The sequence below is a fragment of the Pelodiscus sinensis genome, chromosome 31 (genome assembly GCF_052426305.1).
Source record: "Pelodiscus sinensis isolate ZL-2025 chromosome 31, ASM5242630v1, whole genome shotgun sequence".
Lineage (NCBI taxonomy): Eukaryota > Metazoa > Chordata > Testudines > Trionychidae > Pelodiscus > Pelodiscus sinensis.
In genome coordinates this window covers 7502785-7525619 of record NC_143082.1, presented here as the reverse complement: position 1 = coordinate 7525619, position 22835 = coordinate 7502785, and the positions used below count along the sequence as shown (strand labels likewise).

At 45.9% G+C, this 22835-nt stretch overlaps 1 protein-coding gene across 9 annotated transcripts in view; it reads left to right on the top strand.

Annotated features, from left to right (window-relative positions):
- Positions 1-22835, top strand: part of BRD4 (bromodomain containing 4) — a 221603-nt gene that overhangs the window by 39906 nt on the left and 158862 nt on the right. For 6 of the 9 annotated variants that reach the window (XM_075902149.2, XM_075902154.2, XM_075902155.2 and 3 more), the window contains one exon: positions 20926-21021. The exons of the other annotated variants lie outside the window; for them this stretch is intronic. The gene's annotated coding sequence lies outside the window, so the exon portion shown is untranslated. The remainder of the gene's footprint in view (positions 1-20925; positions 21022-22835) is intronic. 9 annotated transcript variants of the gene reach the window in all.

The following is a 22835-nucleotide window of genomic DNA, read 5'->3' as shown; positions in this document are numbered from 1 at the left end:
AAAAAAAGCTTCTCCATCCCTAATCTAGCCTGACCTGTATGTCATGGGCCCCCAGTGTCAGCCATGCCGTTTTAACAACTGAAATTTGACTGCCTTCAGGAGAATAAACTGTGTGCCATAGGCAGAGTATAGAAACAACTGTTGTGCCTCAATCCTTGAGGGCCCTACAGTGGCAGGGAATTTAGTGAGAGATACATGAATAATCTGCAAATAACCCACACCTCACTGCAGTGGTAAGTTTAAAAAAAAAAAAAAAGCCCAAGGCTCCCAAGCTTGCTACCTGTCTATCCTGGAGTCGCATTCCCTTCCAGCCCCATATGACTATTAGACCGACCTTGAACATGAGAGCAAGAATGAGCATTGTTAGGCCTTCAACTGGAAAATCCATTGAGAAACTTGAGAACTTGGCAGTGTTCTGTCACCACAAGTGTGCGAACATGCCAGATCATCAACCTATGCTAACCGTGGGCATAGTAGTGGGGCAATGTCCCCCAAACTATTCTTCATTCCCAATTTCTCTGAGGCTATGTCTAGACTACATTCCTCTTTCGAAAGAGGAATGTAAATGAGGCAAATTGAAAATGCAAATGAAGCGCTGATTTAAATATCCTGCGCTTTATTTGTATATTCGCGTCCGAGTATTTTTTGTAAGTGAAAGCGCAGTCTAGATGGAGTTGTATCAGGGAAAAAAAAACCTTTTTTTTTTTTTTTTTTTTAAGTAGTATGGGTTCTTTTGAAAGGTTTTTTCCCGAAAGAACCGCATCTAGACTGTGCTTTCACTTTCAAAAAACCCCTTTTCGAAAAAGCGCTCTGACATGAATATGCAAATGAAGCGCAGGATATTTAAATCCACACTTCATTTGCACTTTCGATTTGCCTCATTTACATTCCTCTTTCGAAAGAGATTTTAGACATGCCCTGAGTATCAAGTAGGGCTTGCTCTGTTCAGCCTGTTATGGAGTGGTGGGGAAGAGGTTCTGTCTTTCCCATGGTTTGTCTTGCTTGGCCCATCTCCCTGGCTTCAGTTAACAGCTCTGGGATGCTGCCTCCTAGGACATAGTGCCAGGGTTGTAGTCTATATGTGCAGCATCCTGGCTCCGTGCAACAGTGAGTACCTGTGGGGAGGGAAGGGCAAGGTGTTGGTATTGGGGGGGAGGAAGGAGGTAATGGGGAAGGAAAATGTGAGGTAATGGGGAAGGAAAAGGTATGGGTTAGGATAGTGGGAAGTGAGATGGGGCAGAGGCTAGTGGTTAGGGGAAGAGGAGGAAGGGGATGGGGCAGGCAGAAGAGGAGGGCACAGCCTGGTTTTTGGCTTCGTCTGGGTGCATTTAGTGTTGGTAAGTGTCTGGTTTTCAGGACCTGTCAACTAAGAATGTTAACTAGCGGTTAATTGACTAGTTGATGGAATTTCCATCCACTAGTAGATAGGCATTTCCCCATTCCTTGTTTGAAATGTACAAGAGCCTCTGCTGGCTGACTAAGCAGGCTCCTCACAAGCACCAGATATACCTGCCAATGCAGGTGGTGAGCGGGTAGGTTGGAGCCAATACACGCAGGGTACCCTGCCTGTGCTCCACAGACCCACCTGAGCTACCTCAGAGGCACTGCAGCTTTGCATTTAAAGTGTATTAGGAGCCAGTCCAGCTCAGTTCCGGTTTGCACCGGTTCCGGAAGCTCAGACCCCTCACCCTGGACAGGGGCTGCCCGGTGACTATAGAACTAATGAGGTTAATCGACTAGTCAGTTAACCGATAATTAACATTCCTACTTTGTCCATCATGGCCCAGGCTTGCTGCTAACAGAGGCTGGTCCGCAGCAGTAGCCCCCATCCACGGGGGTCTGAGCTCCCCATGAACAGAGGTTGTTCCGGCATCCCATGGAACGACCTCTATCAGACGTAAGCCTGGGTCTGCCACACAGAGAGGCTAGTCCACAGCAGCAGTCCCTGTCTGAGGGAAGTCTGAGCTCGGCCCCCCAATGGACGGGGCTGCTCCATGACACATGCAGCAGTGTGGGGCAGCTGGTCTGCACGGGGAACTGGTCTTTAAATGAGCTTTCCTGGGGGATCGGCTCTCAACGCCCGCCCCCCCCCCCCCCCCCAGTTGCCTCTGATAGACAGGCACCTATACAGGGAGACGGGGCTCTTTGGGAGCAGGGCCAGGAGCACACTGGCTGCTGGCCCTACAGCCAGAGACTATCAAATAGTCATGTAACTGCTAAGATTTCCTGTCTATTCAATTGAACAACTATTCAATTACACAATATCTAAATCCCTAATAAAATTAACTCCATAGCTTTAGATTCACAGCATATACAGGGCCCTAACAAAAATGTTTTCTTCAAGACTGTCACCTGGCACATTTTCTCCTTTGTTCTGTCCAGGAGATAGCGCTTATTTGAATTAGATTACTGGCTAATGTAAAGGTAAGGTGAGACAAGGAACCTCCATCTTATAAAAGCAGATAATATTAAGCTTAGTTCACATACATTTAAAAGCATCTGCATCTTACTAAAATAGGTGTAATTAAGAATATCCATCCATTTTTTCTTTGAGAGATGTTACTGTTGGATAAAATGGCCACTCAGACACAGCTCAAGAGGATACACTGGTGCTCTGAGATGTTGTTGAGCATTCTCTCAGATGCTTGGCTCACTGGATCTTGCTAGGGTTGTCACCTTTTTAAATGTCACCTTTTTTAAATGCTGGTAGCCACACACGAGGCCCCACCCTTTTCTCTGCCTCTTCCTCTCCCCTCCCAAGACTTCTGGGTATCAGCTGAGCCACGGCTGCCCCTTTGAAACTGCCACCTCCATGCGATTCAAGGGGGATGGGGAGCCCATAGCATGGAGCCCAGGGTCAGCAGAGGACAGAATCCCCCACTGACCCTGGCCTCCATGGCTTTGAAATGCACAAGAGCCCCCACTGGAGACACTTGTGCATTTCAAAGCAAGCTCCTGCTGGAATTCCACATTCTTCCTTTGAAATGGGAGCATGCAGAAAAACTGTCCCCAGCTCTCACTGAAGTAGCTCCAGCGAGGCCTGCTTGAGAAGGGGCCATCTCCTAGAACTGGAAGGAACCTTGAAAGGTCATCGAGTCCAGTCCCCTGCCTTCACAGCAGGACCAAGTACCATCCTGACTGATTTTTTGCCCCAAATCCCTAGATGGCCTCCTCAAGGATTGAACTCACAACCCTGGGTTTAGCAGGCCAAGCTCAAACCACTGAGCTATCCCTCCCCCCCAAAGAGGCTAGGGACACCATTCCTACCCATCCTGGCTAATAGCCATTGATGGACCTAACCTCCGGGAGTCTGTCTAGCTCTTTTTTGAACCCTGTTAAAGTTCTAGCCTTCACCACATCCTCTGGCAAGGAGTTCCAGAGGTTGATCATGCGCTGAGTGAAGAAAAACTTTTGTTTGTTTTAAACCTGTTGCCTATTAATTTAATTTGGTGATCCCTAGTTCTTATATTGTAGGAATAAGTAATTAACTTTTCCTTATTCACTTTTTCCATACCAGTCATGATTTTCATAGAACACTAGAACTGGAAGGGACCTCGAGAGGTCATTGAGTCAGTCCCCTGCCCTCACAGCAGGACCCAGTACTGTAGACCATCCCTCATAGACATTTATCTAACCTACTCTTAAATATCTCCAGAGATGGAGATTCCATGACCTCCCAAGGCAACTTATTCCAGTGTTTAACCACCCTGACAGGAAGTTTTTCCTGATGTCCAACCTAAACCTCCCTTGCTTCAGTTTAAGCCCATTGCTTCTTGTCCTATCCTCAAAGGCGCTAAGGAGAACAATTTTTTGTCCCTCCTCCTTGTGACATTTTTAGATACCTGAAAATGGCTATCATATCTGCTCTCAGTTTTCTCCTTTCCAAACTTAAACAAGCCAATTCTTTCAGCCTTCCTTCATAGGTCGTGTTCTCTAGACCTTTAATCATTCTTGTTGCTCTTTCCTGCACCTTCTCCAGTTTCTCCACATCTTTCTTAAAATGTGGTGCCCAGAACAGGACACAATAGTCCAATTAAGGATTAATCAGCGCAGAGTAGAGTGGAAGAATGACTTCTTCTTCGAGTGGCCCCGTGGGTGCTCCACTCCAGGTGTTGGGTCCCGTCCCGGCGCCGCGAATCGGAGAGCTATCAGTGCCGTGGTCTGCCGGACTGCGCATGCGCGGCTGCCTGAGGCGGCGTTCGCGCCTTTGATGTGTTGTGCGCGGCCCGGCTTGCTCAGTTCCTCTCAGCCGCCCTCGGTCGCGGACGAGAGCTCCTTCTTGTCAGTTTCATTCCAACGGTTTTCTCCCAGAGTCTTCACATTTGGTAAATAGTTCAGAACTCTTCCTTCCTTACTTTTGCGTTAAACTGACCAGTTCTACCAAAAAAACAAAACAAAAAAAACCCAACAGTTTTTCTACAGACTTCGGACAGTTTCTGCGGCGGCCCGAGGGGGATGGGCGTAGGAGAGATTGTACGTGTCAATTTCTCTCTCCCCACTACTTCAGTTTGCCGGCGTCCCCCAGTTTTAAAAAAATGCTCAGTCTGCCGAGAACCCATGCCAGCTTCCGACGAGCATGATTCCTGCGTCAGGTCCTTGGGTGAGACGCATGTCCCCCAAAAATGCATCCACTGCAGCAAACTGATGGCGAGGGCTCGAAAGGATCAGGACTTGCGCCTGAAGCTGATCCTTTATGGAAAGGCGCTAGAGTCTGATGCCACTCCTGCCTCCGGCACAGCAGCCCAGAAACGGCGGGCAACGTCTCCCGGGACAGCCGTTACAAAAAAGACTAAGGTGTCCCCAGATCGATTGTTCCCAGACACCACCAAAATGAGATGCCCTGACGAGGCATCTGGGTCAGCAGCCCCAGGGCAGAAATGGGTTCCTGGACAGACGAGACTGGCACCAGCTCCTAAAACCGCGCAGAAGCCGGCATCGGCAGGAGCGCGAAAGCCGGCACCACCAACTGCCACCCAAGTGGCGGCGGCGATTTTAAACCCCTTGGTGCTGAGCCGCCAAGTCTCTCAGGCAGCACCGTGGGCTGATCTGCCGGCACCGGGCTCTTCCTCGGCACCGTCCACACTGCCCCCATGTGGCGATACAGAGGCATTACAGCCGCATGCGGCACCGAGCTCTCCACCAACAGAAGAAATTGACAAGGCTTCACTGCCTTGCAAAGCCGCAGAGAGAAACTTACAGGGCGCTTTCTCCATAGCCTACCTTCTCTCCAGGACCGTCTCCTTCTCCACCCAGGTACCGAAGGCACTGGGACTATAGCCTTTCTCCATCTTATCAAGTGCTTAGAGGACCTTCCCATGGGGACACGGTCTATATAGAAACAAGATGCCCCCCATCACGTTCTCGCTCCCCAAGGGGGTCATCAAGGCATAGATCACCTAGGCGGTCGCCACGGCGGATCTACTACATCCGCAGTTCAGGATCCTCCAGATACTCCTCACCAGCACGGTCTGACCGTTACTATGGGCGCTACCATAGGGCTGAATATGATCGCCCCCACCCTGGTCACGCTACTCTATCTTATAGGGGTTCTTCATGTACCCGTTTATCACCCAGTGTGCAGCACTTACCAGAGCGTCCACAAAGATTGTTTTCATCACCTCCATCAGAAAACTTACCCATCCATCAGGACTCAGAACCAGAAGAGGGCCAACTGTCCGAGACAGAAGATCCTCAGCCACACATTTCTCCAGCTGACTGTTCCTCGTCGTCACCAGATGAAGCAATGATTCCAGATGACGCCTCTCCCTTAGATGACCTGAAGCAGTTCCAGGACCTATTCAAAAGGGTTGCAAACACACAGGAAATACAGTTAACAGACGTTCCCATGAAGAAACATCGTCTCTTGAAGAATTTGCGACAGCAACAACAGGCAAGAATCGCCCTCCCTATTGATGAGGCCATCATGGAAGTGGCAGATGAAATATGGCAAACCCCTACATCGGCTGCCCCAACTAGTAAGAGGGTTGATAGAAAGTATTTCGTACCTGCTAAAGGACTGGATTTCCTTTTCAACCACCCTCAACCCAACTCTCTTGTAGTTGATGCGGTACAGCGGAGGGCTAAGGCTCCTCAATATAAGAATACAATCCAAGACAAGGATAATAAAAAATTGGATGTGTTTGGAAGAAAGGTTTACTCTTCGGCTACGTTATTGTTACGAATCGCAAATTATACGGCCCACCTTTCTAACCACAATTTTGATAACTATTCAAAGCTTACAGAGCTACTACAATATCTACCTGATGCCAAGAAACCCTTACTGAAAGCCATAGTCCAAGAAGGATATATAGCCTGCAATACTACTTTGCAGATGGCCATGAATGTGGCCGACACAGCTGCATGGGCCACAGCTACGGGGGTTGCAATGAGGCAGTCTTCCTGTTTATCATCTGCCGGAACTCCACGGGAGCTTCAGAATAAAGTAGAAGATCTACCCTTTGATAAACACTAGCTCTTCGCTAGTAACACCGACGAAGTTCTTCATTCTGGCAAAGACTCCTGTACCACTTTACATACCTTGGGAATGTACACACCTCCCTATAAACGTAAACGTTACTATCCTTACCAACGGAGGTACGATTATGCATTCAATAAGAATCAATCACGTCCCCAAGACAATCAGCGCTTCCGGCAGCGTCCTCAACGTAAGAGATCTCAAACGAACCGTTCATCCAATCAACCTGCACCTAAGCAGCAAATTTGACTTTCCCGTCGAGGACACAAGCACGACCCCCACGTTCAACGTACCACAGGACTCTTTACACATGTTTCACCATCGATTTAAAACAGTACCTCCTTCACTCGTCCAGTATCACCACGGACAAGTGGGTTCTGGAGGTGGTACAATTTGGTCTCTCCATCCCCTTTCTATCCATTTCCCCCCACCACCCCTCCTATTCCGTCCCTTTTCAGGGACCCCTCTCACGAACATTTGCTGAAACAGGAAGTTCAGCGCCTACTGAATATCGGTGCTATAGAGAGGGTACTAAGTCAGTTTTGGGGAAAAGGATTTTATTCCCGGTACTTCCTTACCCCAAAGAAGACAGGAGGGTGGAGACCCATTTTGGACCTACGCAAGCTAAACCGCTACCTCAGGAAACATCGCTTCAAGATGGTGACCCTAAATGCCATCATTCCGTCGTTGAACAAGGGAGTCTGGTTTGCAGTCCTCGACCTGCAAGACGCCTACTTCCACATAGCGATCCATGTGGCACACAGGCGTTTTCTCCGCTTCCAGCTAAGTCAAGAACATTTCCAGTACAAAGTATTACCTTTCGGCTTGGCATGTGCACCCAGAGTTTTCACCAAAACCTTAGCGGTAGTGGCTGCCCGCTTGTGCAGGCTGGGAGTGACAATTTTCCCATACTTGGACGATTGCCTCCTAAGAGGCCAAACATATTCAGAGGCCAAACACATGGTGACAACAGCCTCTCAGGTTTTTCACTCTCTGGGTCTACTCATAAACATGCAGTAATCCTCGCCAGAATCTACACAGGATCTGATCTTCATAGGGGCGAGGCTCGATTCGAGAACAGTGCGCGCTTATTTACCTGCCGAACGTTTTGCCGCCATTCAAGATCTCGTTCACACGCTTACGTATGCTCCAACGATTCCTGTCAGAGTGCCGTTACAACTACTGGGACATATGGCCGCCTCAACAACTATTGTTCAAAAGTAAGGTTACATTTTCGCTGCCTTCAACACTGGCTGAGTACAGTATACACTCCGATGAAGGACAGCATTCACAAGGTGGTGGCGATACCATCACATGTACAACAATCCCTACAGTGGTGGACCAAGCCGACCAATGTTATGGCAGGCATTCCTTTTCACTGTCCACAACCGTCGAAGCAAATAACAGATGCGTCCCTTACTGGCTGGGGAGCGCATATGGGCGACATGACGGTTCAAGGTCGCTGGTCTCCACAGGAGATGCTCTTACATATCAACATTCTCGAGTTACGAGCAATACGTCATGCATGTCAGCATTTTTAGTCCCATATAAGGAACACGACTGTCAGAATCCTTACGGACAGTATTGCTACCATGTATTATGTAAACAGACAGGGAGGGGCTCGATCCCGATCTCTCTGTATAGAAGCGATGCACTTGTGGAACTGGTGTACCTGCATCAATACCATCCTGACAGCCTCCTATTTGCCGGGTGTCCACAATACTATTGCGGACTCACTCAGCAGGCTGTTTTCCCACGACCACGAGTGGGAACTTCACACGGACATTCTACACGGTATTTTTGCCCAATGGGGGTTTCCCTCAATAGATCTGTTCGCTACTGCTGCCAATGCCAAGTGCCCCTATTATTGCTCCAGGGCAGGGATCGGACATCGCTCCTTGGGAGACTCTTTTCTCCACAATTGGGGAACGTCACTGCTATATGCCTTTCCCCCGATCGTCCTAGTTCCCAGGATCCTGGAAAAGATCACTGTAGAAAGGGCTTGAGTAATTCTCATAGCCCCAGCTTGGCCACAGCAGCCTTGGTATTCAGTACTCCACCAGATGTCCATCAAGACACCGTACACCCTTCCTCTGCTTCCGGATCTCTTGACTCAGGACAACGGCTCCCTTTCCCATCCGAAACCCGAAACATTACACCTCACGGCGTGGATGCTCGCTGGTTCAACCCAGTCGAACGCTCATGCTCACAGAGAGTCAAGCAAGTATTAGTACACAGCAGAAAAGACTCCACTTGAAAGACCTACCTCGCCAAGTGGGCCAGATTTGAAACGTGGTGTAGCAGTGATGGTAGGGATGCTTACGTCGCAGGGATATCCCAGATACTTGATTACATTTTACATCTCCACGACACGGGCCTTGCAATAGCCTTGCTGTGAGTGCATCTAGCAGCAATTAGTGCTTTTCGTCAGGATGGGTTTTCTGTATTTGCTCATCCCATCACAAGGAGGTTCCTAAAAGGACTTACAAATCTCAACCCACCACGGCGACCATTACCACCTTCCTGGAATTTAGACTTTGTTCTGGACTCCCTGACACGCCCCCCCCTTTGAACTCTTGGCTACGATACCGTTGCAACTTCTAACCACTAAATTGCTTTTTCTGCTTGCCATTACATCAGCTCGCAGAGTGAGTGAAATAGCTGCATTCACGTCATCACCTCCTTACACGGTGTTTACTAAAGAGTCGGTAACGTTGAGATCTCATCCAGCTTTCGTTCCAAAAGTTTGTTCGGATTTTCACATCAACGAGCCAGTTGTTCTCCCCTGTTTCTATCCCAAGCCTCATGCTTCAAGGGAAGATGCACTGTTGCACACGTTCGATGTGAGGAGGGCATTAGCCTTTTATATCGAAAGAACGCGACACTTTAGGAAATCAGACCGTCTAATAGTGTCATTAGCGGATCGAACCAAGGGACAACCCATCACTTCCCAACGGATTGCGAGGTTAATAGTGTTGTGTATTACAAACTGCTACTCCATACGTAACAAACCTCTTGTGTGTGCTCCTAAGGCCCATTCTATGAGAGCAGTAGCCACGACTACAGCTTTTCTTAGAGGGGTTCCATTCCGAGACTTTTGTCGAGCAGCAACATGGTCATCTCATTCTACCTTTATGAGGCATTACGCTGTAGTAAACCAATTTGCTGCCGATTCCTCTGTGGCTACGGCAGTACTTTCGCATGTCCATAAACCTTAATTCCGGAGCGCTCAAGTGTTCGAGTACTGCTCCGAAGTCACCTGGAGTGGAGTACCCACGGGGCCACTCGAAGAAGAAGTTACTCACCCTGTGAAGTAACGATTGTTCTTTGAGATGTGCCCCGTGGGTGCTCCACGACCCGCCCTTCCTCCCTGCTCCGGTATTTTTCATTTTCTCATTTCAGGGAGCGGTTGAGAGGAATTGAGCAAGCCGGACCGCGCACAACACATCAAAGGCGCGAACGCCGCCTCGGGCAGCCACGCATGCGCGGTCCGGCGGACCACGGCTCTGATAGCTCTCCGATTCGTGGCGCCGGGACGGGACCCGACACCTGGAGTGGAGCACCCACGGGGCACATCTCAAAGAACAATAGTTACTTCACAGGGTGAGTAACTTCTTCTCGTGTCTTGCTCACCACACTCCTGTTAATGCATCCCATAATCATGTTTATTTGTTTTGCAACAGCATCACACTGTTGACTAACATTTAGATTGTGGTCCACTGTGACCCCTCTATCCCTTTCTGCAGTACTTCTTCTTAGACAGTTGCTTCCCATTCTGTGTGTGAATCTGATTGATTGTTCCATCCTAAGTGGAGTACTTTGCATTTGTCCTTATTAAACTTCATCCTATGTACCTCAGACCCTGTCTCCAATTTGTCCAGATCATTTTGAATTATGACCCTATCTTGCAAAGCAGTTGCAACCCCTCCCAGCTTCGTATCCCCTTTAGAGACTAACAAAACATGTAGCTGGGATCATATGGGAATAACGCCACTGGATCGTGAGTTGGCATTGTTTACTTTGAAAAATTAGTTTTTCGAAGCAGGCTCATTGCCTTCAGCTAGGAATAATGGAATAGGATTCTGGTTTTTGGAACTGGGGCCATGATTAAGAGGGCTGGCTAGGGGCATTCATATTGTGCTTCTAGAGGTGAAATCCTTGGACTGGCTCAAGATGGACCAAAGCAAAAAAGACTATCAGATACCATTGTAGTTCTGATCATAAACGATGCTGACTCACAAGCTGGCAGCATTTTTTAAAAGGGCTCTAGAGGTGATCCTGGCAGTTACAGACCGGTAAGTCTAACTTCAGTACCGGGCAAATTAGTCGAAACAATAATAAAGAATAAAATTGTCAGGCATGTAGAAGAACATAATTTGCTGGACAAAAGTCAACATGATTTCGCTTTACAGTCACCATATTGTACTAATCTGTTAGAGTTCTTTGAAGGGGTTAACAAACATGTGGAAAAGGGGGATCCAGTAGATATAGTATACTTAGCCTTTGACAAGGTCCCTCACTAAAGGCTCTTGTGTAAATTGCACTGTCATGGGACAACAGGGAAGGTCCTTTCTTGGACTGAGAACTGGTTAAAAGACAGGAAACAAAGGGTAGGAATAAATGATAAATTTTCAGAATGGAGAGGGGTAAGGAGAGGTGTCCCTCCAAGGGTCAGTCCTGTTCAACTTATTCATAAATGATTTGGAGAAAGAGGTAAGCAGTAGGGTGGTAAAGTTTGCAGATGAAGCTGTTTAAGATATTCAAGACAGAAGCAGACAGTAGTACTTCAAAAAGACCTCAACAAACTGAGTGATCAGTCAACAAAATGGCAAATGAAATTTAATGTGGATAAGTGCAAAGTAATGCACATTGGGAAAAATAACCCCAACTCTACATACAGTATGATGGGGGCTAATTTGGATACAACAAATCAGGAAAAAGATCTTGGAGTTATAGTTCTCTGAAAACTTCCACACAGTGTGCAGCGATGGTCAAAAAGGCAAATTGGATGTTAGGCATTAAGAAAGGGATAGAAAATAAGACCCAGAATATCTTACTGCCTCTGTATAAAACTATGGTACGCCCACATCTTGAATACAGTGTTACAGATGTGGTCTCCTCACCACAAAAAAGATATTTTGGCCTTGGAAAGGGTTTAGAAAAGGGCAACTAAAATGATTAGGGGTTTGGAACGGGTCCCATATGAAGAGAGGCTAAAGCGACTGGGACTTTTCAGTTTAGAAAAGAGGAGACTGAGGGGGGATATGATAGAGGTATATAAAATCATGAGTGGTGTGAAGGTGAATAAAGAAAACTTATTAATTAGTTCCCATAATGGAAGAAGTAGAGGACACCAAATGAAATTAATGGGTAGCAGGTTTAAAACTAAGAAAAGAAAGAAGTTCTTCACACAGCGCATAGTCAACCCGTGGAACTCCTTGCCAGAGGAGGCTGTGAAGGCTGCTAGGACTATAACAGAGTTTAAAGAGAAGCTAGATAATTTCATGGAGGTTAGGTGGATAACAGGTTATTACCCAGGGGATAGAAATGGTGTCCCTGGCCTCTGTTTGTCAGAGGCTGGAGATGGATGGCATGAGACAAATCGCTTGATCATTGTCTTTGGTCCACCCCCTCTGGGGCACCTGGCGCTGGTCAGTGTCTGCAGACAGGCTACTGGGTTAGATGAACCTTTGATCTGACCCAGTACAGCCATTATGTTGTTAGTCCCACATGATACTATCTACATGTTTTTGTTAGTCTTGCGGCATCTTAGAACTTAAGAACAGCCATACTGATTCAGACCAAAGGTCCACTTCCAATGGTGGCCAATGCTAGGTGCCCCAGAGGGAATCATCAAGTGATCCACTCTTGTTACCCATTCCCAGATTCTGACCATCAGAAGCTTGAAAAAGCATTTCTGCCCATCCTGACTAATAACCATTGATGGACGTATCCTCCGTGAGTTTATCTAGGCTTTTTAAAAATCCATTGAAGTCCTGGCCTTCACAACATCCTCTGGCAAGGAGTTCCACAGGTTCACTTTGCATTGTGTGAAGAAATAGTTTTGATTTAAACCCGCTACCTATTAGTTTCATTTGGTGACTGCTAGTTCTTATGTTTTGGGAATAAGTACATAAGTATTACTTACTCACTTTCTTCATCCCAGCCATGATTTTATAGACCTCTATCATATGCCCCTATAGTCTTCTCTTTTCCTAGTTGAAAAGTCTGTCTTAATTTCTTCTCATATGGCAGCCCTTTTATACCCCTAATAATTTTTGTTGCCCTTTTCTGAAGTGTTTCTAATGCCAATATATCTTTTATGAGATGAGGCGACCATCTGCATACAGTATTTAAGATGTGGGTATACCATGGATTTATACAGCAGCAATAAGATATTGTCTTATTCTCTATCCCTTTATTAATGATTCCTAACATTGTTTGCTCTTTTGACTTCTGCTTCACACTGAGTGGATGTTTTCAGAGAACTATCCACAATGACTCAAAGAGCTCTTTTGAGTGATAATAGCTAATTTAGTCATTTTTATAAGTATAGGTGGGATTATTTTTTCTGATATGCATTACTTTGCATATTTCAACAGTAAATTACACCTGCTATTTTGTTGTCCAGTCACCTAGTGAGATTCTTTTGAAGCTTTTCACAGTCTGCTTTGGTCTTGTATCATCTACAAATTTTGCCACCTCACTGTTTATCCCAGTACGGACCCCTGCAGGACACCACTAGTTACCTCTCTCCATTCCCCACCTATCCTTCCTGAGTAAGCTGAATCCTTCTATACCAATATTCCAATTGTGTGTATTATCCCACCAAGTCGCTCTGATTTTATAGACTTCTATCATACCTCCCCTCAGTGTCCTCTTTTGTAAGCTGAAAAGTCCAAGTCTTTTTTTAATCTCTCTTCATATAGGACCTTTCCCAAACCCCTAATCATTTTTGTTGCCCTTTCCTGAACCTTTTCTAACGACAGTATATCTTTTTTGAAATGATTCTTGTATAATGTTCTATAAATGGCAATAAGCAAGTTTGTTCCATTATTTTTATCCAGTATCAATAAATCTTACAATGTCTCCATAAGCCAGTTGCTCTGTTTTCAAGCCAGATGTGAGCCTTTAGGCTTTTATTTTGAAAGTAGTCAAGGGTCTTTTGGCCTTTACCCTGAGCAGATGGAGGTGTTGGGTACATCTTTCTTTCATGATTAATTTGCTGGTGCCCATTTTACACTGAGACTAAAAACTTTGTTTTAGTCATTGGCAGGACTTATTCATAGTTTACATTGATTAGGGCACTCCATCTGCTGTAGCTGTAGCAGGAATAAAAGCAACCCTCTCAAGAAATGAGATAGTGGGCATGTCTACATTTTAAAATGCTTCAGTGGGCTGCTGCACTACAGAGTGCTTCCATGAAGATGCCACTTATGCTGACAGGAGGGCTTCTCCCATTAGCGTAGGTTAGTGTCTTAGCCTTTCCAAACTACTGTACCTTTTTCAGGAGTTGGGGATATGCAAGACAAATCAGCTTCACTACACTTCAAAAAGACTTGCTTACAACTCATAAAAATAAGTGTGAAGCACCCAATTAATAAAAAAGCTTAACTTACTTATATTTATCATATAAAAGAAATCTGTTGGAATTTGTGTCAGTTTATTTGGGCTGTCAAACGATTAAAAAAATTTAATTGCACGATTAAAAAATTTAATTTTGCGATTAATCGTTTGCACCACCCTTTGAAATGCCGCGGCAGTGTTTCAACACTGCAGCGCTTCATGGAGCCCGGGATCAGCCGGAGTCCCCAGCTGACCCCAAGCTCCATGCAGTGCTGCCCCTTGAAAGCGCTGCAGCGGCGTTTCCAAGGGGTAGCAGCAGAATTAATGCCTGTGATTAACGCGTTAAAAAGGTAATGTGTTAATCCTGTCCTGCATTTATCGGAGGCGTTAACACAGGTCAGTTGACAGCCCTACAGTTTATTATAGTAATAGAGTAGTATAAACAAGTCATTGTATGATATTTTAGTTATGACTTCCTTATGTAGTCTGTGGTAAAACTAGGTGGCTATCTAGATTAGGGATGTTAAAATTAGATTAACCAACTCATCAAATAGTTGATGGAATTTCCATCGAGTATTCATTTAGTCGAAAAGGGCACTTCCGCTTTGAAATGTAGCAAGAGCCTGCCTGGCTGTTGCTACATTTCAAAGGCAGAAGTACCCAGGTGGTGGTCTGCCTTTGAAATGTACAAGAGTCCTAACAGGGCCCCAAGGCCAGCAGGGAATCCAGGCTCCATGGGAGCTTCTGCTTTGAAAGAGCCCGCTTTTGCTTTTGGATAGTTGGCTAATCGATAAGTCACTTACATCCCTAATCTACATGAGTTGATGTAGTCCCAAGAAGACCTCTTCATACCTGGTTGAGAACCACTGATGTATGTAATCCATTCCCATAGAGCCCTCCTGTTGACATAACACAGCCTACACCAATTTTTGCAGGGGGACCACTCCAATGAATTTTGATATGTGGTCCCAGGCTGGCTACACTCCCAGGAGGGGTAGGCACGGGACAGCAGTGCTAAGCCTGGGGACTGTCCTCCCCCTAGAGTTGTCTTTGAATTAAAACACAGCAAAAGGCTTGTGGCTCCATTGCTATGATGTTGCCTGGCAGCCTTCCAGGATTGCTGCGGCTGTTTAAAGGGGTCATGGCTCTGGCCCCTGCCAGGGTAGCACCGTGATTAGGAGCCATGAGCCATTTAACTAGGATCTGGATGCTTAAGCCACCACCTGGAAATTCGGTGACACCCGCTCCAGAATATAAATAGAAAGTGGCCAGATGCAGTCCGTAAGCTGGATCTGGCCCCTGGGCCGCATCTTGCTCAGCTCTGGTGTATGCGATCAATTAGATTGGTATAAATGAGTCACTCAGGAGGGGTGGATTTTCATATCACAAGCAGTGTAGTTATATTGATGTAAGTTGCTATTGTAGTTCAAGTCTCAAAGAGCTTGGCTTATTTTGCCGTGCATTACAAAGAACAAGGAAGGGGGATATGATTGCTGTCCTGCAAGGGGCGGGGCGGAGGGGGGGAGGAAGGGAAGGGAGAAAGCTATTTAAGCAAAAGGACAAAGTTGGCACAAGAATAAATGTGTATAAATAGAGTTGCCAGATGGTTTCAACAGAAATACTGAACACACTTGACATTACATCTTATTGAGAAAATAACAGACATTTATATTTTCTCAATTTGTTTCCTGAACAGAAAGCTCAAATACTGGACTGTCCAGTTCAAAACCGGACACCTGGCAACCCTAGGTATAAATTAGGCTGTGACAAAAACATAGCCTGGAAATTAGAAGGTTTCAGATCATCAGTGAAGTTCTGTAACAGGCTCCCAGTAGCTGTAGGTTTAAATAACTTAGATTTGAAAGAGTGACATATTTGCTTGTATGAAGCAGTGGACTGTGGTAATGGGAACAGGCTTTGCAGCCTTGGACCCCTTTTAGTTTTCTCTGTTAAAATCAGATTCTCTCTCTCTCTCTCTCTCACTCCTCTCCCGCTCCACAATGACTCTTAGGATATGTCTACGCAGCAGCATTATTTTGGAGTAAGTGAAGGTACTGGATCAGGGAGGTTCAACCTGTATATGTTTTGCCTGCTGGTTCTTGCTTACATGTTCACGATCTAACTAACTATGATAAGTGGGTTTGGAAAGGAATTTTCCAAGTTAGATTGACCGTAACCTTGGGTGCTTTTGCTTTTTTTTTTTTTTTTTTTTTTTTTTTTCTACAGTCTGGCGTTCATGTCACTTGCTGAGATTCTGTGTATATATCAATTAATCATTCCTTGCTTGTGCGGGGGCCTTGCCAGTAGGTGCATACCGCTTCCTTTCATTCTCTCTGGCACACAGTAGTTAAGTCTCCTGAAGGTTGTAATACTTTGCTTTAACTTCAGTTATTGTTTTTAGTGTCTGGAAGGCTAGATGGTGTTGGTGACACAGGAGGTCAGACCAGATATGATGGATGGTTTTCTGGCCTTCGCTGTAAGTGGATTAACTCACTGATGTATGAAGCTAATGTTGGACTGAGCTCTTAATGTATGTAAACACATGACAATGCAGTGATCATGGGTGTGTCCATACTAGAAGTGTTTTTACTATGACCGGGTCAGCATTAGAAACTTAAGTCGCTCAAGGGTGTGTGGAAAAAATCTACACCTTGTGCATTGTAGCTATAGCAGCCTAGCCTCTGATTTAGACAGCTGGGTTAGACAGTTGGTTGAGAGCTCTCCAGTATACTTACCTGATAAATGGATTAATTTATGACCGTAAGAGTTTGCGTGTCAGCATGGTAATATGTTCACTAAAGTGCTATAGCAGTGCAGCTGCAGCACAGCACATGTAGATATGCATTGCATCTTAATGAAGATGAAGTAAAATCCTAATGTGGAAAAGGGGCTTTGAGTTTTTCACCCTTAACTGTTTGAAGTAAGCATTTGAGCAGGAGTAGGGAATCTATTTTAGGCCAGGGACCACTGAGCCTCAAAAACCCCCAAAACCTCATTGACCTAGGGATGTAAGAGAAGAGACTAGTTGACTACCCAATAAGCATTTGCTTATTGGATAGTCTACTAGTCCTTAACCTTAATTCCACCCAGCTGATTAGCAGAGCACCCACAGCTAGTTTTTTTTCTATTGGTGGTGCACATTCACACATGCCTCTGTGTGCACAAAAATTTATTCCACACATGAATGAAAAAAATCCATACATGGATTGAAAAGATTAACATTTCCAGTCAGTCTCCCCCCTCCCCCCCCCCCCAAAAGCCCAGACTCTCCTAGAGCCCAAGGATCCAGAGGGAGAAAGTGTATGGTGCTACATCATAGGCTTTTATGGCGTTTCCTGCGACCCTGCCTTTTTTTTCTTTTTTTCTTTTCCCCAGGGCTTCTGGGAACTGCAGCTGTGGGTAATCCTCCCACTTCTCTTCTCTCCCCCTGCCCCTTCCCCTCCTTTGTCTTCTATTTGCAAGCTGGGCTCTGCCTGGACTAGCAGCCCCCTAGTGGTGGCCAGTATCTGCAGCCCATTTCTGGGTGCAGGGGGGAGAGGGGGAATTCTGCACACACAGTATTAGTTGCTGCAAAATTCTGCATTGCACAGTGATTCATAGATTCATAGACTTTAAGGTCAGAAGGGACCATTATGATCATCTAGTCTGACCCCCTGCACAGTGCAGGCCACAGAATCTCAACCACCCCTCTTAGAATAATCCTCTCACCTATATCAAAGATATTGAAGCATTCAAATACTTTGAAGGACCCAACATGCAGAGAGTCCTTCAGCTGTGATCTGTGCCCAATGCTACAGAGGAAGGCGAAAAACCTCCAGGGCCTCTGCCAATCTACCCTGGAGGAAAATTCCTTCCCGACCCCAAATATGGCGATCAGCTAAACCCTGAGCATGTGGGCAAGACTCACCAGCCAGACACCCAGAAAGTTCCCTATAGCAACTCCTATCATCCCTCCATTGACCTATTGATGTGTAATGTGTTCTTTTAAATAGATGTAGGCACTTAGTGCGGTTGGGTATTTGAGCAGAGAATGCTGGATTAGCAGAGGATATTCCAGAATACAGGCAGTCCCTGAGTTACGTGGATCCGACTTAGGACGGATCCCTACATACGAGCGGGGCTTTCCTCGCTGTGGAGGACGTGGGCGGCGGGACCACCCAGACACGCCGTGGTCCCGCCGCCTGCGTCCTCCGCGGCGAGAAAAGACGCTCCGTGTCTCCCTGGTCTGCTGGGGAGGGTGGAGCAAAACTGCAGAGTACTCAGGCGGCGGGACCGCTGCACGTCTCAGTGGTCCCATCGCCCACGTCTCCCTGGTCTGCTTGGGGGGGAGCTAGTGCCCCCCCTCCGGCAGACCAGGCTTTTCTCGCCGTGGAGGATGTGGGCGGCGGGATCGTGGCGCTTCTGGGCGATCCCGCCGTCTGCGTCCTCTGCAGCGAGAAAAGCCGCTCCGCATCTTACTGGTCTGCTGGGGGGGGGGGGGGTGTCACCTCAGCAGACTAGGGAGACGCGGAGCAAAACCGCGGAGGACGCGGGCGGCGGGAGTGCCGAGATGCGCCGTGGTCCCGCCACCCGCGTCCTCTGTGGCTTTGCTCCGTGTCTCCCTGGTCTGCTGGGGGGGGGAGGGGGCGCAGCTAGTGCGCCCCCCACCTCCCCCAGCAGACCAAGCTTTTCTCGCCGACGCCTGGGGTAGAGCAGCTGGGGCGCTTCCGGGTTGGTCCCTGCAGCGCCCCAGCTGCTCTGTCCCAGGTGTCCAGATTCAGCCGCTGTTGAAACTGATCAGCGGCTGATTCCAGGAAGCCCAGGGCAGAACAGCTCTGCCTCGGGCTTCCTGTAGTCAGCCGCAGATCAGTTTCAACAGCGGCTGAATCTGGACGCCAGTTCTGACTTGCATACAAATTCAATTTAAGAACAAACCTACAGTCCCTATCTTGTATGTAACCCGGGACTGCCTGTACATTGTTCTGGGACCTCCTGTAGTTTGTGATGTCATAGCCTAAGGCCGTGGTCACCAACCAGTAGATCGCGATCTACCAGTAGATCTCAGGGGCTCTAAGAGTAACTCTTGAGCCCTCCCTGAACTGCGCAATACATTTACATTAGATTTCTTCATGTAATGTAGGCGGGGCTTCAAGGAAGGGGCGGAGCAGTAGATCTTCGCCTGTTTTGAGACTTAAAAAGTGATCTTGGGTGTAAAAAGGTTGGAGACCACTGGCCTAAGGCATGCTGAATTATTGTGTGCATAACACAGACCAGTGAGGATTTCAGAGGAGAGCTAGGTAAGAGGGGTAGACAAGAAACCATGACACAGAGAAGAGCTGGATACTGCCAACTTGTTTATGGTGTGTGTGTTGCATAGGGAGGGACAACACAGCTGGACTTACTAGAGATTTTTGTAGAGCAGAGCACTGAACTTGCCCTTAGGGAGCAAAATTTTGTAACCTTTAAGGAATTTTTCACATGCTTGATAGGTTCTAATCACTTATGTGAAATCATAGGGCTGGAAGAGACCTCAGGAAGTCATTGAGTCCAGCACCTTACCCGCAGGACCAATCCCAGCTAAATCATCCAAGCCAGGGTTTGTCAAGCTGAGACTTAACTGCTTTGTTAGTTTGTCTTAACAGCTATGAAGGTTATATCTAAGTGTAAAGTTTCCTATGTGCCCTTCTGTGAAGGGGTCAAGGTGGACCCTGTAAAGGGTTCGATCAGAGACTGTCTTGAGACTGTCACTTGGTTTGCTGAAAATATCCCTGAGCCTGCTTACCTACCCTCAGGAGCACCTCCACTACCCTGTCCTGCTGAACCAGACCTGATGGTCTCCCTTAGCAGTGGGAAGGTTGCTAAAGGGCCTGACTCAGTGCTCAGGTGCACGGGACCAAAATTCCAAGTAAATCCATCTCCTTGTGCATAAAGTTTGTACAGAGTAAGCTCATAAATTGTTTGCCCCCTTAATCAATGGAAGAGAGATGCACAGTTGTTGTCCCCCACCATGGTAGCAATTTATTTTTCCTGGATTTATTAATAAATAAGTCTTGACTGAACTGTGAATTTAAAATTACATTCGAGCATCCTTAGAACCTGCTTTTATCTGTTTGTTCCTTATTTAAAGATGGCCTGGTTCTAACTTTTCAGGACTTCCTTCCTTTGAAAATTCAGTTGCAAATGGATAGGCTCTTTGGAAGAGAGTTTGAAAGGATGTTTATATTCCAACAGTTGGTTGGTGAGGTTCACCGTGTCATAGGATACTGGAATGGAGCATGTGACGTTTTTTCTTTAGGGGAACATACATTTTGTGCTCTGCTTCATCAGACAAGTGAAAATACCATGAGGTGCAGGTGTCTGTTTTACTCTTGACACCTATTATAGTGATTTTTTTTTATAATGTTCTGTGATTTGGGAAGGGGAAGTGGATGTGCAAGTTGTAAACATAAATAGGATGCTCATTGGGATAATGACTCTAAAATGGGGAAGTAACTTTTCTCAGTTAAATGGTCTTCCAGGACAATATTTTGTAAGAACGTCTTGCATATATTGGCTGGCAAAAGATAACCATAAGATTCAATGAAGGAGATTATCTAGGTCTGGTACTCTTCATTGTTGGTAGTTGTATTGCAAGTAGCCTGCACAATTTCTTGTTTCCTTCTGGGTTTCGCATTTATCCATTTCGTTACCGTTTCCAGCTGATGACAGACATGACTTGTTTTAACTCCTGACTTGTGTTCACTCTCATGACAGTAACAAAGATAATAGATTTTGCTTTTTATGTCTTGGGGTACAGTTTTAAAGATATCTCTAAAGGGGATGGCACGGGGTCCTGGGATGGAGTAACTTAACTTGTCTTGGAATCTAAGTCTGATACTAATGTAATATACCCTTCCCCCTTACAGATCTTTCTTTTGATAATAAAAGCTGCAGAAATGAAGGTCAGAGGGTAACAACTGTGGAAAAAAAACAGAGCACATAAGGGTCTGCTGTGCTTCAAGGTAACTATAATAATAATTTTTACTTCCATGTGACCCGGGCCACAGTATTCAGGGTGATATGATTTTAAGGCTGGAATTTTTTTCAATTGTTGTTAGGCATACAGCAGGTCTACAGGGACTTATGGTGAATCTTGCTTCTGGTGTTGAGGCATGGCATAGGCTTTTTTGTGGTAGTGATGGGAAATGAAACATTGATTATCTTAACTGCAGCTGTGTACACAACTGAATTTGTCACATCCTCCCAGGTCTGGTCTACACTTAAAACTTTTAAGCCAGAATACTCTTGAGTGCCATATTTAAATTGGCCCATTCCCAGGTGTTAAATATAACTAGGTCAGTGGAAGAATTCTTCTGTTGATCTAGTTGCTGCTTGGAAAGGGGGGGATTACCTACATTAACAGGAAAAATTTTCAGTGCTGCAGTCATCTGGCTATGTTCTGTTGCTGTGTTGCTGTAACACCTGTAGCATAGACATGGCCTCAGTAACCTTGTGTTTACTTAATAATTATTGAGTCAGTGTTGTACTACCTATGGTTATAACTTGCACCTCTGCTGGCTCTTTCTTACTAGTCATGTGACAGAGCCCTAATCCTCTTTGCTAGTCCTGTCCCTGCCAGTGCTCCTATTTGACCTTTACTTACTCAGTTGTCACATAGCCTCATAGAAAATTTGGGTTGGAAGAGACTTCCGGTGGATTCTAGTCCATTCCCCTACTCAGAGCAGGACAAACCCGAACTAAATCATTCCAGCCAGGGCTTTGTCAAGCAGTTTTCCTAGGCAACCTATTCCAGTGCTTCACCACCCACCTAGTGAAGTAGTGTTTCCTCATATCTTAGACACCCTACATATCTAACTTTGAGACTATTGCTCCTAATTCTGTCATCTGTCATTACTGAGGATTAACCTAGTTATATGCTCTTTGGAACCCCCTTTCAGGTAGTTTGAAAGCTGCTGTCAAATCCCCACCCTCCTCCTCCTCCCTTCTGCAGACTAAATAAATCCAGTTCCCTCAGCTCGTCTTCATAAATCATGAGTTCCAGCTCCCTAAGCTCATAATTTGGCTTCTTGGTTACTAGCAGCTACAATAAAGTTATTTGGCCATATGAAGTAGGGATGTAAAATCCCAGTTAACTGACTTAAATGGGATCTCACCAGTCCAGCCTTCCAACCCTTGGAGCTTCCTCTGTACCCCACACTGGGGCTTGGGCTGGTTCTGCTAGCTCCTAGCCCCTGCACTGGGGCTGGCTGATGTGGTTACTCCTGGATCATCGGTTAACCAGAAATGTCAATGGAAATATGAAAAACAGTTAGAAAAGTGTAAATACAGCATTGTTAGCCTCTTAACTATTCAAATACTTAATGCTACTTATTTAAATATAATCTGCGAAGGAGAATTTGGGTTTGTTAATCTCGGCTGTATAAATGTGGCTGCAAAGGAATAGGTGTGTTTAAATTTCCACTTGCATTTTTACATTAGCAGTTATTTATTATAAAGGTCTTTACTTCCCTGTTGCTCATAGATGTTATAGAACTATCTGGGTTATATTACTACTAGAGCCTGAAACCTGGGCTTTTGCAAAGAGCTGAGATTTTTTGTTCAGACAGTTGAATGTTCTAATTTCAGTTTAATGCTTAGTTAACAAACACCAGAAAGAAAAGATCTCAATGAAAGCATCAGTAATCTACCTCAAAGTACAGGGCTAGTAGTCAGTGCTACAGAGACTTTGCTGGTAGAACTGTGCAGTGGCTATGCAGCATATACTGTGAAAAGGCAAGTATAGTTGTCAGAATAATTAAACTATCTCCCTGAACGA